Source organism: Amblyomma mixtum, chromosome 7 (assembly GCF_055824585.1).
Source record: "Amblyomma mixtum isolate Tamu chromosome 7, ASM5582458v1, whole genome shotgun sequence".
Classification (NCBI taxonomy): domain Eukaryota; kingdom Metazoa; phylum Arthropoda; class Arachnida; order Ixodida; family Ixodidae; genus Amblyomma; species Amblyomma mixtum.
In genome coordinates this window covers 50,373,468-50,393,372 of record NC_143018.1, presented here as the reverse complement: position 1 = coordinate 50,393,372, position 19,905 = coordinate 50,373,468, and positions in this window count along the sequence as shown.

Genomic DNA, 19,905 nt, shown 5'->3' with positions numbered 1-19,905 from the left:
AAGGTGTTAAAATATCTAACACTCTGTATTTCGTGGGTTCGGATCCCACCGGCGGCATGTGGTTGTTTTTTCTTCTGCTTTCTTAATCAATTAGCTTTAAGCGACAGTAATATTCTTACTTGATCAACACCACAAAAAAAAATAAATTAAAACATCCCCTGTGCTCCTTGGTTTCTGTGGCTGTTGGCTTCTCTCATATTTATAACGAGCCCCTCATTCCCCTTCCCTTGTTTGCTTAATTTCTTAGCGAGGGCCTCGGTTCTGGCAGCCTTGATGCCATAGGAAGCATAAGATGGTTCTCACACAGCTTCCACCCTCGCCGTTCGATGGCGTTCTACGTCACACCAGCGGTAACTCATGACGTTCCACGTCCGCCGCTTACGAACGTGGGTGACGCTGATGAACACTCTCAAGGTTAGGTTATTTGTAAACATAAATACCCCCGAAAGCAGAAGGTTTGACAGCCGTCGCCGTAGCTCAGAGGTAGAGCACCGGACGCGTAATTCGGAGGTCGTGGATTCGGATCCCACCGGCGGCATGTGGTTGTTTTTTCTTCTGCTTTCTTAATCAATTAGCTTTAAGCGACAGTAATATTCTTACTTGATCAACACCACAAAAAAAAAATTAATTAAAACATCCCCTGTGCTCCTTGGTTTCTGTGGCTGTTGGCTTCTCTCACACTCTGTATTTAGGATGTGTATGAAACGCCGCATTGCCAAAATAAGGGGCAAGTACCTCGTCAAGCTGTTTATAGAAGCTTTTTTGATCTTGTCCTAGCATTTATTTTGTTCTGTGCGGAAGATTGCTGAATAAAGATTTATTGATTGTCTGATTGATTGATTTTTATTAATTGATTTATTTATTTATTTATTTATTTATTTATTTATTTATTGATTGATTGATTGATTGAAACGAATAATCAACATGCCCAAGCTGCTGTCGTGGCAATTTTCAACCCTATATTGCTCGAGCCATCTGTGCGGGCGTTTGACCGCTCGTTACCACGGAAGCCGAGGCGGATGTTGATTTGGTCGCCGTCGACTGGCGCAAAACATGTTGCTCCGGCCTTATGCCACGAATACCCCGAGCTTTGCCCAGAGCAGAGTGAAGGCCGTGCTACCGTATGGGGCAGGAAGAGCCCAGTCGCTGAAAGGGGTCGGGTGAGAATTCAATACGTGAGGTTCCCTGTATGTCGCTCCGAATATTCGTGGAATTTCCAGATGATGTGGGTAGCGGTCGCCGGGCTTCGGTAGCGAAAGCACATTGCTTCGTCTGGGTCACTGTTGAAAAAAAAATGGAGGGGACAATTAAGTTCCACCTTAAGGGCCCATGAGGCAAAGGCACAGCGCGACTGAGACAGGACGAAAGAAGTAGACAGGCACAACGCTGACTCAGGACTTATCCGGTGGCACCTATATATACAGAATTGGTCATTGTCTGCTTTGCATTCATAGATCCCAGGGTGTCCACATACCCTTACTGGCCCAATGGTGCAGCGGTTAAGCGATGCGCAACTGCCCTGCGATGGAAGGCGCTGCCAAAGGTGGGGCTTGTGCGACCGAGGTTGCTCATTCCGAGCAACCTCTAGCGACCAAACATTAACTGCCACCTGCAACAGCGCGCAGTTTGCCCACAATCCGGTGGGAAGGTTGTGATGACGCCACAAGGTCACGTGACCTAGGCGACCCACCTAGGTTGCTTCTCAGAGGATTTTTCGCTCACAACTCAGGCGACGACGAACACGGTGCCCGATTTTCTGCAGAAGAGGTGCCTCAATGTTTTCCCGTTCATATTGTTACTGAAGACCAGGTTTAGCGCGGTAAGGCTTACACCTACTTACACGTACACATACAAGCGTGCACACACACGCATTTAGACGCGCACACCAGCACCGGTATACACGCATATTGATGTGTGCTGAGTTTTGCAGCGAGAGCTGTTAATGTCCCATTCCTGGGTTTCGCGTCGTAGTAGTAGGAGGAGGAGCGGTGTTACCGGTGGGTGCGTTGTTATGGGAACCACTCTTGGGATACTTCCTCTAAGCGTGACCACGATCAGCGGCTTTAGGGAGTGCTATAGAGCGAAAATTCTAACGACGGCACAGAAAGACGTTCAGGCTAGTGCGGCATTCACCACCTGGAAAGAAACAGTCTTCTGGGACTGGCGCGATGCTCTCTATTCGAAAATGACGATGCTGGAGGGCTGGAGAGCCATATTAAGGATTTCACCCTTAATATCATTGTCATCGTCAGTGACCAATACTTGCTGCTGCCCGTATACTTCAACGATGTCATTAGTCCCAGCTTACTTGCCACGGAGGTGCCGAGCAAGGCTGCCCTAGGCTGGCTGCTGGCGCAAAGCATGTGGTGTGTGGTCATCATCATCAACGTGACTGAGCCCATTGCGGAGCAAAAGCCTCTCCCATGTCTCTCCAATTAACCCTGCCCTGTGCCAGCTACGGCCACCGTATCCCCGCAAGCTTCTTTATATCATCCGCCCATCTAACTTTTTGCCGCCCTCTGCTACGCTGCCCGTCTCTTGAAATCCGCTCCGGTACCCTTAAGGACCGTCGGTTATCTTGCCTTCATATAGCATGCCCTGCCCCAATTTCTTCCTCATTATTTCGACTAGGACGTCATTAACCCGCATTTGATCGCTGACCCCCTCTGCCCGCTTCCTGTCAATTAACGTTACACCTATCATTTTTCTTTCCATACCTCGCTGCGCTCGTTAGCCTCACTTTTCTGCCCCGTAGGTGACTACCGGTAATATGCAGCTGTTATACTGTTTTCTCATGAGGGATATTGGTAAACTGGCATTCATGATCTGATAAAACCTGCCAAATGCGCTCCACCCTATTCTCATTCTTGTGGTTATTGTCGTGATTCGAATCTGCGGTCACTACCTGCCCTGAGTAGACGAATTCGCTGACCATTTCCAGCACCTATCTACCAATTGTTAACTGCTGTTCCCTTCCGGGACTATTGAACATTACTTTGGTTTTCCGCATATTGATTTTTAGACCCACACTACTGCTCTGCCTGGCAAACTCATTGATGTTTTGCAGTTCGTCTCCTGAGTGACTTAGCAAGGCAATGTCATCAGTGATTCGCAGATTATTGAGGTATTCTCGATTAACTGTTATCCCCAACTGTTTCCAATCCAGGCCTCTGAATACCTCCTGTAAGCCGGAGGTGAATAGCATTAGCGAGATCACACTTTTCTTATTAGAATTTTCAGGTGAAAGCCTTTTATGACTCATACTCGCGGTGTCCGTCCGTGAGCTGGAATCGAGCCAACTGTGGCCTCTCCTCCGCCCAGCGGCGAAACCACCTCCCCTCCTTAGCAAACGGCGCGCCGGTTGGAGGCGCAGCTCTGCATAGCAACCGTGACGTCACACAGTAGCGGTAGAACGAGCGCGCGCGCGTCGGCGGTGGCAGCTGCACCGCCGCTCCTTCGCCGGACGTCTCGTTGCAGTCGAGTGAGTGAGACGCATGGATCCGAAGCGGCCCAGTGATTCCGCGCTAAGCGGTTCGGGGAAGCTGCAGCGGAAAACGGGTTCCCCAAAACCAAACGCCAGAGGAACAAGAAGCGAATGTGCAAGCGACGACTTAACTTGTCACCAAATGCGAAAGCAAGGGAGGCAGAACGGACGAGGTTTTCGCCAAGCACACTTTGGAATTTCCATAGTGTCTTGGTAATTTTTTTATTGTTGACTTTATGGAGAGCTACATAAGGCTACATCCTGATTCTGCAATTCCTGCATGACTGTTGAAGTTTCTACTGAGTCAAATGTCTTCTCGTAATCTGTAATGGTTATAGAAAGGGGTTGGTCATATTCGCCGCTTTTTTCTATCACCTGATTGATAGTGTGAATAATGTCTATTGTCGAGTACTCTTTACGATAGGTTAGGATTATTTGTTTGATTGAAGTCTAAGTTTTCCTGATTCTGTTGGCGATTTTAGTAGGCACCGTATAGACAACGGACAGTAAGCTGATCGGTCTGTCAGTTTTCAAATCTTTGACCTCTTTCTTCTTATGGATTAAGATGATGTTAACGTTCTTCAAAACTTCTGGTACGCTCGAGTTTCTGGTACGGTATCGCTTGAAATGATAAAACTGGAGCCAACCTCGAAAAACAATGAGCTTGTTTGGCAATGGGGCAATCATAGATATCGAATTGCGACGGACGCCGTGGTGACCGCGTCTATGGGCTTGTCCTCGCTTCTGAGCCCTTTTGACCGTTCTGACTGATATGCTACCCCTACGGCGTCCAGCACACTTCAGATCTCGCAGAGGCAGCTCTTCTATTACCTCGCTACCTGCGTGCGTTGCCCGCCCTAGAGTATCTGGAACTGATGGCTTCTGTCAAGGTTCCAGTGATGTACTATCGGGGACAAAAGTGGTATACTCCACGCGGCGGGAGCCGGAGCAACGGAAAACTGCGGCATTTTGGCTAGCTAAAGCACGAAACATTGAAACGAGCCAAGCGGCAGGCCTGCTGATAATAAAGGTCACGCACTGGCTGTCTCAATCCGAGATGCCGCCTGTAGGTGGCGTTGCAACGCAGTTTTCCGTTGCTCCGGCTCTCGCCGCGTGAAGTATACCACTTTTGTCCCCGATAGTAAGTTAATGATTTGACAAACGTGTTCGACTGCTCGCCGAAGTCATTCAAGGCAAAGCCTGGCATTTTTGTTTTCCTTATAAGTTAACATAATGATGGCGAAATTCCAAAATTCCCGTGAGTGATTTTATTGTACTGTACGTGTTGAAGTCACGTCTGCGAACTTAACGAGGATGGCCTATGCGACCTCCAGCTATGCTATATGCATCTAAATTTTCCGAGAAGAACTGAGAACTACATTAGTGCTTTTGTTTCTGCTTACTCCCAGTATGGAGTGCTTACTTATTTATCGCAATTAAGTAACCTGCTCAGCTCTTCTTTGGTGTGACGCGTTATAGAAACACAAACTACTTTCGTGCCAGCGAGATTTTGTATATTTCTTTGCTCCTAGTAGGAAGCAGCACCCCGAGCATTAATTTATATTTCTGGACTCACAAATTAAGACACTCAAGAGGGCCAAGATAATCTTGAATACATTGTGCAAGGCATGACGCAGTGCGTTTTTGAGCGCAAATTTTGGTTCTATTAAACTTACCACCCCACCAGCGGAACCACTCTTCGAGGTTGACCAGTCTGAACTATTTATTTTTATTTTTTTATTGTTTCCTCAATGGTCCACAGAGAACATTACATGAGGCGTTGACAAACAAAAGAGTTAATATGAACACAGATGGTCTTCAATGGCGGTTTTGAATGGAACAGGATTGATGATGGTCGCCACTTCGGATGGAAGGTCATTATAGTCATTGGCTGTTTGAAGAAAAAATGACTTTTTATATGTTTCGGTGCGGGCCCGTTCACAATAGACGGCGTTAGGGTGACTATTACGAGAAAAGCGATGAGCGCGTGTTATCGGGGCAGTTTCATGATCGTAAGTGTGATAAAATTTATGATACAGCGAAAGACGGGCGATTTTACGCGGACGTTCCTACGCCGACAGTCTATATGTTCATTTTGGGTGGAAAAAACAGCGCGAAAGGGACGGAAGACAAAGATGAAGGAAACGTATAAAGAATGAACGTATACAAACTAGCCCAACTTTCCATTCTACTACAGTCTATATGTTCAGTTCTGGAGCCTGCATCACCTGGAGGCGATAACATCTGGGCTCATTGTGAACACTTGTTTCAAATAGTGATGTTTTGGCACATAGAAAAACTTATCTTGCTGCTTAAAGCACCTGGAACAAATTTGCACAGATATAATATTCAGTCCTTTACTTTAACGTCCAAATTCTTTCGAAAGGATAGCATACAGCCGCCTCACGAAAGACGTTAGGCCAATGGTTGCCATTTGAGATGCACGTATTCGCTTCCGTCATGGCTCCTGTACTTGGTATGCACATACAGAAAGAAGAATTGCAGTTACTAAACCAAAGAAAGGAGTATAGGGACTTGTGACACGTGACACAATTCTCCTTTTCAAACTAGTCGAACTATGGCCGCCTTTTTATGCATTTGCTGTGGCACCGACAAGGCAGGTAATTTATACAGACGGAAAGTTGTCTTCCAGAAGACGGATAATATGGGCTGGTTGGTACGTGTTGACGGAAAAAAAGTAACAGAGCTCTTTGAAGACGGGACAGATAATGAGACAGACACCTGCGTTGCGAGACAGCGCAGGTGTCTGTCTCGTTCTCTGTCTCGTCTTCTTTTCCGTCAAAGTTGTCTTCCAGCCTGGACTTCCGCTTTAGAGGAGCGCCGGACAGATCAGCCTTATCACCGTTGTTATTTAATGTATTGGTTCACGATATACTTGTTGTTGCAACAATTTTACCCTTACAGAATTTTTTAGACTGTCCATAGACTTCTGTCTATAAAGTCTGTAGCCGGTATAGACTAATCCTAGAGAAAGAAAGGAATCAAAGAAAGAAAGCAAGAAAGAAGGAAAGGAAGAAAGAAAGAAAGAAAGAAAGAAAGAAAGAAAGAAAGAAAGAAGGGAAGAAAAAAAGAAAGAAAGAACAGTATCTAGGCGATAAAAATGCTATAGACAGTCTATAGAGAATCTATAGATTTGTGGACATATACTTTCAGTAAACATTCGTCTATAGACAGTCTATAGACTATGAATAGACAAAAAATAACTCATTTGGTTTGGTTTTATGGGGTTTAACGTCCCAAAGCGACTAAGGCTATGAGAGACGCCGTAGTGGAGGGCTCCGGAAATTTCGGCCACCTGGGGTTCTTTAACGGGCACTGACATCGCACAGTACACTGGCCTCTAGAATTTCTCCTCTAAAGACATTCTACCGCCGCGGCCGGGATCGAACCCGCGTATTTTGGGTCAGCAGCCGAGCACCATAACCACTGAGCCACCGCGGCGGCACAAAAAATAACTATCTATAGGAAGGCAATAGAGTCTGTAAGAAGTCTATAGACTGTCTATAGACCATTTTTAAAAAGGCATTCTGAGCAGCGTTGCTATTCAATGTATTGGTTCGCAATATACTCGTTGTTATAAGGATTTCAGAGTCAATGTGTACGCGCCCAACGTTCCATTTACTGCCTCTGCTGGAGACGCACATGCCCTGTATCATTTGTTGCAAGACGACTTGAACGCTCTCGAAGTGTGCCTGTGCAGTGTCAATTTCTTCTGCAGAGAAAGCAGTTGGGCTGATAATGATGATGATATGCGACGACGAAAAAGACCTCAGAAACATATGTGGGGGTCGCGGGAGACTCGCAGGGGTGCTTTTTCCTGGCACAGTGCTCGCAAGCTGACCGAGAGGACGCCCGCCGCACACCATTCGTGCACCGACGAAGTGCGCAGGCCGCTTTTCTGTCATCCTAAATACTATTAGTTAATGCGATAGCCAAGTCCGCATGCTGTTTTGCTAGCACTAGGTACCTGCTCGAGATATATTACGCGTTTCGTTGCGGCTGCTGCATGTAAGCGAATGGTATCGCCATCTGCGTCGCATGTTGACACTAAAAATTCTCGCTTTCTCCCTCCAGCCGAAGTGGCCGATGTTGTCCTAAAATTTCAGAAACATTTAGCAATAAACATCAATCCGCTATCTATGTTTATAGGGCGCAGGTGGGCCTGTTGGGTGGGCAGGTGCTCTGCAGATATTGTTATCGCGCTTTCCCGTTCTGAAGGAGATAACCTCATGTCATCGAACTCAGATCAATTACAGTGGCAAATGACTGCTAGTTCAACAATCGATCAATGGCTTCCCCCTCGCCGCTGGCCATCGACGTGGTCCTGGGCTACTCCCGACCGGTGATTCGTGCCCGTCTGAAAGTGGTGCGAAGATACGTTTTTAGGCCTAGCTGGTACTTGTAACGCCTGCCCTCAAATGTGGCAGTCTGCGTAATCAGTTCGCCTTACCCAGTGAAACCCAACTGCAATAGCAGATCGATTCAAGAACGAACAGAACGAAATGGGCTCCTTTGTCTTGTTCTTCCCCAACCACGAGCTTAATTGTGCATTCGCAATTCAGGAACTACCCGCCATCATGATATCTGCTTGGCACCACCCTGCGTGGCGAAGAAGACGCGTGAGAAAAAAAAATATATTACCGCATGAACAGCGGCAGCCTTTGTTATGGCACACTCGAACACATATCGCTCATGGATGCAAGGAAAGCTCGAATGCTTCAAGGGAGAGCACAGAATATCAACAGAATGGTGGCCATTGTTATTAACTCACCTATCAAGTAATTGCGCGCGGATTAGTTTTTTATATATATATTTAGCATTTCCAAGTGGCGTAAAAAGAAGCTGCCGATAAGCTAGAGTAGGATGGAGGCTATCCTCTTCCAGGAACCTGAACTGGCTTCGGCCCTTTGCGTTACCCATTAGCCACAAGGTCAGGTTTTCTGCCTTGCAGCCCTAAATCAAACTTCGTGTATTCTTCTTCAGGAATTCTGCGTTCCTAGACCCGTCTGCGAAAGGTGGCGAAGATCCACCTCAGTGGTTGGTATGGAACGTTCAGGAAATGCGCTCGCTACTGCATCTTCTTGAGAGCATCATCAGCTCTTCACAGACGAGGTAGTCTCCTCCCCCCCCCCCCCCCTTCCCTTTCAACCCAGCCTTTATCCTCCTAAGATACATTCAGTTTGGTCTCAGGTGCATAAACGAGCAAGTGCAATGTCCTACAAAAGTTCAGACAAAGTTCACTATTAGAAGAAAGCATATTAGTGATACACGAGGAGGCTTTACACTTTGTATGGTGAAGCAACGTCGTCTTTATAGGCAAACAAAGAGTTCATTGCTTTATCTGCTGCATAAGGTGGGCTAAGGGCCGTAATGCAGGCTCTGTTGTTAGAGGAAATTGGTTGAGCGACGCCACACGATATTCCTAGTACGCCTGTTCGTCGTCATACGCTGGGCTTTCAAACAAGATATGGTGCACTGTTTCCACTGGGCCGCAGTTGTCGCTTTGAGGGCTGTGCTGTTGTCCTAAATGATACCGTAATCTGTTTGTAAACGAAGAGTTTAGACGAAATCGATTATGAATAGTTTCCAGATGGCGAGTAAGCAGCAGAAATCAACAGGGACACGCTTCCTAGTGTAAGAAACAATTGTCGCTTCGGTTGGGTTCAGAGGTCAATTGCAGTGCATCCCGTTTGAACAATGAAATAACATCTTATAGCATCATGCATTCTTCTAGATTAGAGACAGGTAAGAACAGCTTAATATCATCTGCAGATTGAAATATATCTGTCCTCATGATAACAGTGGACAGGTCGTTAACTAAAAATGCTGTACATAGTTCAAGGTTCGATCGAGCTTTGTCTGGCGGTGATAGTTCATTCTGGATGTGGAAAATATTGATAATGAAGACCATCCGATTAGAATCACATGGTAGGAGTCAAGGACCCGGTAGAGAAGACGAGCTACCCTGGCATTGTCTATAAAACTACTTACAAAGAATGCGGCACAACCGATATAGGAGGGACAGGGGACCTCAGAAGGCGGTTCAAAGCACGCCTGCGTGACGTCAAGAAAAAAACCGTCAAAACACGGGCTACTTGACTGACTGGGATTCCACGCGCATTATAGACAAAAAGAATCTTTATCTACACCTCTGCTCAAGGAGTCCGTTCGCACTGACGCGACAAGAGAAGCGATAAACAGCAGGCCGGCCAATCTACCCCAGCTGTACACACGCTCTGTACAGAACCATTTTCCTGCATTAGCAACGGCCTATCTGTTTTCGTCCCATTTTATTTTTATTTATTTATTTACAATACACCTAAGGGCCCTCGTGCGAGGGTATTACATAGGGGGGGGGGGGGGGGGGGGATACAATCATAAAAATATGGCTCCCAATAAAAATCATTGGGAGCAAAGCAGCCGTAGCTCTGCCGAAACGTCATTGTTTCGAAGTTTTTCTCTTTAATGACATTGGCGGGTGCTTCTTCAATACGCAGAAAAAATGTTGAACATCAAAACAGCAAGCACACAGCCTTGCGGAGCTCCATGCACTACAGAAGGTACACAACTTAATACAAACGTAAAATACGAAAACATTACGGCATGCAACAACAATCATTTGTTATACCAGATTTCTTAAAGGGACACTGAGGAGAAATTGAAGTTGGCTTGTATCGACAGAATACCAGCTCCTGATTACAAAAACGCCACTCATACTGACAACAAAGCTCTTGTAACGTAGAAAAGAGCAAGAACCAAAATACAGGTATCGCCGCCACAGGCCAAACTCACAAGTACAAGCGTCATGACGTCATATAACAAAACAGTGTTGCTAGAACCAATGGTTCTAGCAACGCTAGGACACGAGAAGCACAAATCACTGAGGCGCAGCCAATGCATGCGCAAATCTCCTTGACGTCGCCAGATGGCGCCACGTGCCAGGCAGCTACGCGCTCGCCTGAAACATCGGGACCAATCAGCGCCTGCTCGCCGGCGTTAGGCGGGCTCCCGGTATTCCGCTAGCGGTATCAAGGTACACGGTATGCTAAAGGTGTCTATTTGCGAGAACTTCGTTGACGACTTCGAGAACGAGATCCATCGTAACGCTCGCAAAACGCCGGTGCAAACGTAAGCGAAGCGACTGTAGCGACGGCCGCAATAGCCGATAGATGCCTTCAACGTGCGGCCGGCGGTAGCTTTCTTTTCGGCTGCTGCTAGGCCGCACTGCTGGCAGCCAGAAATCACGGAGTCTGCATCACGTCATGTCACGTCATGTTTCACGTCACTTAGTCCTCTGTCGTCATAGCCGAATCCCAAGTTTGAATCACAGCGGCGGGAAAAACCTTTTCAACTTCGAATCCAAATTTCTTAGAAATAAATGCATTTTTCGCTGCCGGCCAAGTGGCAACAAAGCCATGACATGACGAACTATCGGATTTTGCTATAAAAATATATTAATAGTGCTCTCCTCAGTGTCCCTTTAAATCTCCACCCTGCCATCCTGGTTTATTAAATGAATGATCGTCGTTAGCAGACTTCAAAAAAAAAAAGTTGAATGCGCACTTGTCTCATTAGTAAGAGCTTGACTTCTTAAATCGCGTCCGGTTGCTTTGATTTCCTGCATTAGGTTTACTGGTTTAACCCTCCAAATCCCGCTCTGTGTCAATGTTTGTATTATGTTTACCATTTTTATCCTTCTTCAGTGCATGTAACCTACTCATTTTCTTTCCCTCACCGCATGCTGAGGTGTTGTGAATATTGAGAGACTGACACTCGTCAGGCATCTGTGCCTTTTGTCAGCCTCTTAGACATGTACGTTTGTGTCGTGTCTGCCTGAAATAAACAATCAATTCAATTCAGTGTATGTCTGAGTGTGTGCACTCAAAATTCGGGCGTAGAACTTGCGTCCAAGGGGGCAACTTCAAAAATATTAACAAAAAGACCACTTACCCTATAATTTCCTAGTTTTATTTAATTTAATGAGTAATGAGAGAATGATTAAATCATAACCCTTAGAAAGGTCGAAGTACTCAGAGCCTATTTGTAGACCGTTTGTTACTGTGGAGGCAGCTCGAGCAGAAAAACACACTAATTTAGATTCAATGTAACTGATTTACATAAAGTCATGCTGAGCACTGGAAATTTTTCTTTTAGAAGCAAAATTAAGATACTTTTGGAAAACATCCTCGGATATTTTTGCGGAAATATAGAATCAGTGAAACAAGACAATTTTCAACATAGTGACAGATGCGCCCCTCTTGCATACGAAAAACAACTGACGTCTTCCCAGTGTTTTGGAATAATATCTGCAAAAAACATAGGCTAGAAATGCACGCAAACACGTCAACAAGAAACAGAGCGCCACATTTTACAATCGCTAATTTGCGTATAAACGTACCCGCTTACAGTACACGGCGCTCTGAAAAGTGGGCGGTAAAAACACACAGGACAACCTACCGTGAACATATGCTTGTGTACATTTTATCGCGGTTATTAAGTTCTCTTGATGAAATTGGCATCAATATCGAAACTATGAGCTCCTCACATTTTAAGAAATTCTTGTATTCATATGTTTCAGAGTAATTATATGTAGTGTGTCGTACAAATATTTCCCTTCTTATCGCTTAAGTATGTCTGGATGATTGTTTTTCCAGGACAGGTGACCTGTGTATGTCGGGCTTCTCCGCGCTGCCACGTTTAAAGTAGGTCGAGAGCCTCTCATGCTGTACTATTGTAGCAGCTCATATCTCGGCATCCTCCATTTTGTAAGGTGGAAATCAGTAAAAGAAGGAGAAGAAAGAAAGATGACGCGGTATTATCGCCAACAGACAATTTCAGGAGACGAATGACTTCGTAGACGTCATGCGATAAAATAGATGATAGAGCGAGGTTGTGGTCGCGGAACTGTTAGCAGATGACCGCGTAACGTATACGCGCGAAAAAATCGTCTGCGAACGTCTGCACGATACAGACCGGATCACACCATCTCCGGAGAGGGGGAGTTGAATACCTCAGCTGTTTCCACTTGTAGCACACTCCTACTAGGCCCTTAATGCCAAAAGAACCTCGGGTCGTTGTGTGCTTCAAATTAATTATCGTGTCTGTCTTCATCGCGCTGAAAAACAGCCTTTACAAGCGCTCTCAGTGGCAGCAGCCCTCAATAGCCTGTTTTTTCAACTGCCAGTTTTACTTATGTATCACACAAAGCAGCTCTATATAAGCTGCTCTGAGAACCAGAAAGCGTACTTGTAGACTTTTTTTTTTCTGAGAGGTATGGGACTGTCTCTATTCACAGCCTCAGTGACGATGAATGTCCGACATGAAGCCACTATGCTTAATTTCGGCTTCGACCACCTGGGGTTCTTTAACGTGCACTGACAACGCACAGTACACGGGCCTCTATAATATCGCCTCCATCGAAATTCAACCGCAGCGGCCGGATCGAACCCGCGTCTTTCTGGTCAGCAGTCGAGATCAATAACCACTGAGCCGCCGCAGCGGCTGCTTTGCGTTGCGAAAAGACATTATATTTTGCGGAGTGGGAACTTTATGCGCTAAACAAGTGAAAATACAGACAAAACGGCAAGTGCCAGACAGCTTGGTGCACTGGAGGAACGGTGCACATTTCATTCCGACCAATGTGAAAGTTTGGGGCGAACAAGCATAAAACATTTCCACCTAAATAAAAAAATTTGTTCACCTGATCAGTTGAGAGAAAAGTCACTAAACATCTTCGAGCATCAGCTTTGGAGTTAAAGTCATCGAATATTGAAACAGAATTCACTGAACACTACCTAATACCAGGAACAATGAAGTAACCTAACAAAAATGCACGGCACTTCGTAACGTCTATGATAGCCCTTTTTCTTTATATCTGTGCAAAGAAAATAAATGCACGAAAAAATAACAATACCCAATCAGTAGAGTACGTCTACCGAAACAATGTACATAAATCTAATAATCGAATTGCACCCGTAGAGTTCACTGAGTCTCGTCGCGCAGACACTTGTCAAGAGCAATCAAGACACCGTCTCCGAACTTCACGATAAGAACAATAAAGTTTCTGTCCTTGCGAAAAACAGCTTGACTGGGGGGAAATTATTTGCCGAACTTGAAATCGTAGTTCATCCATGCTTGAGTAAGGCTGACAACGTCGATATTAGAGTCTTTTATATCATCAATATATTCTTATTTAGTGCGAAAGCCCCGCACGTTCTGGATATCACTGAGCACTAATTTGCGGCCTGCATCTTTGATTGTAATTCGTCCTTATCGGGCCAAAAAAATGGCCTAAAAGTGCACCTGGCAGACCAGACGTTCTCCTCATGGAACTCGGAACAGTTAGACCCCAACACTGAGATGAGAAGTGACGCATAAATACCATGCTTGGTCAGGAGCATGGTACATTTAAACGAGTCCTAGGAGACACGTGGTTCCAGAGTTTTAACAATATTTGCGCACGTTCTGGGAAGGATCCGACAAAGACACGATGCGTGCACCGTATACGTTCAGAAAGCCGTGGAAACGCCGACAGACTGCCGTTGCTTGGTACCCCTGCTGTTTTAGAGCACAGCTCTTTGGCGTCCGTTCCTGGGTTTCGCGTCGTCGTCGGCGTTGTCGTCGGCCTCGTAACCAGCTCCGCCCCCCTTTCATCCCCCCAGCGCTAGCAGCGACCGACTGATACCGCTGGATGCCGCTGACGCCGCTAGAGAGTAAAGATAACGTGACTGCATAGAACACCGTCGCCGCCATGCAGAAAGAGGAGGAAAGGGTCCCCCCCCCCCCCCCCCCTGCTCTTGTGTGGCGGATAGGGTGCTCTTCAGTTGCCGACGCGCCGGTTATTTCATGTAGGCCCCGGCACGTCGACGAATACGTGACCACCTTCCCACGGCTAGACCTGGTTCTTAGCGCTGCGGAAGCGAGGGTATCATATTGTTTGTGTCGGCATCGGCGGCGTTGTCCCTGAAACCAACTCCGCAGCTGGGGTTGACTCACTATCGGCGTCAGCGGCATCAGTCAGTCGCTGCTATCTCTTCCCTCCTCCCTTTATCGTGTTGTCCGCTTGCTGCGCGCGCTTCTGCCCCCATCGTTTGCCGCTGGGTGTACACGCCGCCCCCCTCCCCCCTCTTCCTGCGAGTCTCCGGTTGTCAAAGCACCGGCTCGAACTTAATTCCGTGATAGCGCATACATGTGTTGCTCGATTTCTTTGCCTCAATCTATCGAAAAGGTGAAACAGCTTATTTGCTGCGCTCAAATTTCGCATTAGGAAGTAACGTAATCGTCGGTAATTTTTTTTCTCCTGTGACGCCGTCTGGCGACGCATCCTGGCAGCTCATCCGAGCTGGCAGAGGCAAACGAGAGGCCGCTGAACGAAGCGGAGGAAGAAGCATGGCCTCTCCGTGCTGGTCGTCGCAGCTACTCGACTGGTGCGCTGGTCTGACTCCCGGATGCTGATGGTGGGTGTAGGTGGGTGGTGAGGTGCGATGGGCCCAGGGCGGCGGGGGTGGGAAGCTTCCTACCTATGGGGTAGGTATCGCTTTTAGACTGAGGACTCTACTCCCCCCCTTCATTTAAAACCAATCTCTGGGACCGCCACAGGTACAGACGCTTGTATGATGTGATGTGCGATGTCAGCTCACGTTAGAGAACGCCATGTAGTCTCCATTAACCCGGAGCCCTCCACTACGGCATTCCTCATAGCCCATGTGTCACTTTGAGACGTTAAACACCACAATTTAAAGCTTACTGTTTACAATACCATTCAAGAACAAGGCGGCAAAAATGAGCCTCAGTGGAAGCAATCAAACCAATGGCATCGAACTATGACAACGTGCTATCAGCGACAAATGAAAGGCGAACAGCAGAACTGAAGTGCCAACAAAAAAAGCTGAAGCACATATTAGCTTTTGGAAAAGCTAATATGTGCTAATATTTCCAAATTCTTTCGAAAGGATAGCATACAGCCGCCTCACGAAAGACGTTAGGCCAATGGTTGCCATTTGAGATGCACGTATTCGCTTCCGTCATGGCTCCTGTACTTGGTATGCACATACAGAAAGAAGAATTGCAGTTACTTAACCAAAGAAAGGAGTATAGGGACTTGTGACACGTGACACAATTCTCCTTTTCAAACTAGTCGAAATATGGCCGCCTTTTTATGCATTTGCTGTGGCACCGACAAGGCAGGTAATTTATACAGACGGAGAGTTCTCTTCCAGAAGACGGATAATATGGGCTGGTTGGTACGTGTTGACGGAAAAAAAGTAACAGAGCTCTTTGAAGACGGGACAGAGAATGAGACAGACACCTGCGTTGCGAGACAGCGCAGGTGTCTGTCTCGTTCTCTGTCTCGTCTTCTTTTCCGTCAAAGTTGTCTTCCTGCCTGGACTTCCGCTTTAGAGGAGCGCCGGAAAGATCAGCCTTATCACCGTTGTTATTTAATGTATTGGTTCACGATATACTTGTTGTTGCAACAATTTTACCCTTACAGAATTTTTTAGACTGTCCATAGACTTCTGTCTATAAAGTCTGTAGACTCGGTATAGACTAATCCTAGAGAAAGAAAGGAATCAAAGAAAGAAAGCAAGAAAGAAGGAAAGAAAGGAAGGAAGAAAGAAAGAAAGAAAGAAAGAAAAAAGAAAGAAAGAGAGAAGGGAAGAAAAAAAGAGAGAAGGGAAGAAAAAAAGAAAGAAAGAACAGTCTCTAGGCGATAAAAATGCTATAGACAGTCTATAGAGAATCTATAGATTTGTGGACATATACTTTCAGTAAACTTTCGTCTATAGACAGTCTATAGACTATGAATAGACAAAAAATAACTGGTTTGGTTTGGTTTTATGGGGTTTAACGTCCAAAAGCGAATAAGGCTATGAGAGACGCCGTAGTGGAGGGCTCCGGAAATTTCGACCACCTGGGGTTCTTTAACGGGCACTGACATCGCACAGTACACTGGCCTCTAGAATTTCTCCTCCAAAGACATTCTACCGCCGCGGCCGGGATCGAACCCGCGTATTTTGGGTCAGCAGCCGAGCACCATAACCACTGAGCCACCGCGGCGGCACAAAAAATAACTATCTATAGGAAGGCAATAGAGTCTGTAAGAAGTCTATAGACTGTCTATAGACCATTTTTAAAAAGGCATTCTGAGCAGCGTTGCTATTCAATGTATTGGTTCGCAATATACTCGTTGTTATAAGGATTTCAGAGTCAATGTGTACGCGCACAACGTTCCATTTACTGCCTCTGCTGGAGACGCACATGCCCTGTATCATTTGTTGCAAGACGACTTGAACGCTCTCGAAGTATGCCTGTGCAGTGTCAATTTCTTCTGCAGAGAAAGCAGTTGGGCTGATAAGGATGATGATATGCGACTACGAAAAAGACCTCAGAAACATATGTGGGGGTCGCGGGAGACTCGCAGGGGTGCTTTTTCCTGGCACAGTGCTCGCAAGCTGACCGAGAGGACGCCCGCCGCACACCATTCGTGCACCGACGAAGTGCGCAGGCCGCTTTTCTGTCATCCTAAATACTATTAGTTAATGCGATAGCCAAGTACGCATGCTGTTTTACTAGCAATAGGTACCTATATTGCGCGCGTTTCATTGCGGCTGCTGCATGTAAGCGAATGGTATCGCCATCTGCGTCGCATGTTGTCACTGAAAACTCTCGCTTTCTCCCTCCAGCCGAAGTGGCCGAAGTTGTCCTAAAATTTAAGGAACATTTAGCAATAAACATCAATCCGCTATCTATGGTTATAGGGCGCCGGTGGGCCTGTTGGGTGAGCAGGTGCGCTGCAGATATTGTTATCGCGCTTTCCCGTTCTGAAGGAGATAACCTCATGTCATCGAACTCAGATCAATTACAGTGGCAAATGACTGCCAGTTCAACAATCGATCAATGGCTTCCCCTCGCCGCTGGCCATCGACGTGGTCCTGGGCTACTGCCGACCGGTGATTCGTGCCCGTCTGAAAGTGGTGCGAAGATACGTTTTTAGGCCTAGCTGGTCCTTGTAACGCCTGCCCTCAAATGTGGCACTCTGCGCAATCAGTTCGCCTTACTCAGTGAAACCCAACTGCAATAGCAGATCGATTCGAGAACGAACAGAACGCAATGGGCTCCTTTGTCTTGTTCTTTCCCAACCACGAGCTTAATTGTGCATTCGCAATTCAGTAACTACCCGCCATCATGATATCTGCTTGGCACCACCCTGTGTGGCGAAGAAGACGCGTGAGAAAAAAAAATATATTACCGCATGAACAGCGGCAGCCTTTGTTATGGCACACTCGAACACATATCGCTCATGGATGCAAGGAAAGCTCGAATGCTTCTAGGGAGAGCACAGAAATATCAACAGAATGGTGGCCATTGTTATTAACTCACCTATGAAGTAATTGCGCGCGGATTAGTTTTTTATATATATATTGAGCATTTCCAAGTGGCGTAAAAAGAAGCTGCCGATAAGCTAGAGTAGGATGGAGGCTATCCTCTTCCAGGAACCTGAACTGGCTTCGGCCCTTTGCGTTACCCATTATCCGCAAGGTCAGGTTTTCTGCCTTGCAGCCCTAAATCAAACTTCGTGTATTCTTCTTCAGGAAGTCTGCGTTCCTAGACCCGTCTGCGAAAGGTGGCGAAGATCCACCTCAGTGGTTATATGGAACGTTCAGGAAATGCGCTCGCTACTGCATCTTCTTGAGAGCAACATCAGCTCTTCACAGACGAGGTAGTCTCCTCCCCCCCCCTCCCTTCCCCCCCAAGCCTTTATCCTCCTAAGAGACATTCAGTTTGGTCTGAGGTGCATAAACGAGCAAGTGCAATGTCCTACAAAAGTTCAGACAAAGTTCACTATTAGAAGAAAGCATATTAGTGATACACGAGGAGGCTTTATACTTTGTATGGTGAAGCAACGTCGTCTATATAGGCAAACAAAGAGTTCATTGCTTTCTCTGCTGCATGAGGTGGGCTAAGGGCCGTAATGCAGGCTCCGTTGTTAGAGGAAATTGGTTGAGCGACGCCACACGATATTCCTAGTACGCCTGTTCGTCGTCATACGCTGGGCTTTCAAACAAGATATGCTGCACTGTTTCCACTGGGCCGTAGTTGTCGCTTTGAGGGCTGTGCTGTTGTAATCTGTTTGTTGTAATGATACCGTAATCTGTTTTAAACGAAGAGTTTAGACGAAATCGATTATGAATAGTTTCCAGATGGCGAGTAAGCAGCAGAAATCAACAGGGACACGCTTCCTAGTGTAAGAAACAATTGTCGCCTCGGTTGGGTTCAGAGGTCAATTGCAGTGCATCCCGTTTGAACAATGAAATAACATCTTATAGCATCATGCATTCTTCTAGATTAGAGACAGGTAAGAACAGCTTAATATCATCTGCAGATTGAAATATATCTGTCCTCATGATTACAGTGGACAGGTCGTTAACAAAAATGCTTTACATAGTTCAAGGTTCCATCGAGCTTTGTCTGGCGGTGATAGTTCATTCTGGATGTGGAAAATATTGATAATGAAGACCATCCGATTAGAATCACATGGTACGAGTCAAGGACCCGCTAGAGAAGACGAGCTACCCTGACATTGTTACTTACAAAGAATGCGGTACAACCGATATAGGAGGGACAGGGGACCTCAGAAGGCGGTTCAAAGCACGCCTACGTGACGTCAAGAAAAAAACCATCAAAACACGGGCTACTTGACTGACTGGGATTCCACGCGCATTATAGACAAAAAGAATCTTTATCTACACCTTTGCTCAAGGAGTCCGTTCGCACTGACGCGACAAGCGAAGCGATAAACAGGAGCCTGGCCAATCTTCCCCAGCTGTACATACGCTCTGTACAGAACCATTTTCCTGCATTAGCAACGGCCTATCTGTTTTCGTCCCATTGGGAGCAAGGCAGCCGTAGCTCTGCCGAAACATCATTGTTTCGAAGTTTTTTTCTTTAATGACATTGGCGGGTGCTTCTTCGATACGCAGAAAAAATGTTGAACATCAAAACTGCAAGCACACAGCCTTGCGGAGCTCCATGCACTACAGAAGGTACACAACTTACTACAAACGTCAAATACGAAAACATTACGGCATGCAACAACAATCATTTGTTATATCAGATTTCTTAAATCTCCACCCTGCCATCCTGGTCTTATTAAATCAATCATCCTCGTTAGCAGACTTCAAAAAAACAAAAGTTGAATGCGTACTTGTCACAATAGTCAGAGCTTCACTTCTCAAATCGCGTCCGGTTGCTTTGAATGCCTACATTAGGTTTACTGGTTTAACCCTCCAATCCCGCTCTGTGTCAATGTTTGTATTATGTTTACCGTTTTTATCCGTTCTTCAGTGCATGTAACCTATTCATTTTCTTTCCTTCACCGTATGCTGAGGTGTTGTGAGTAT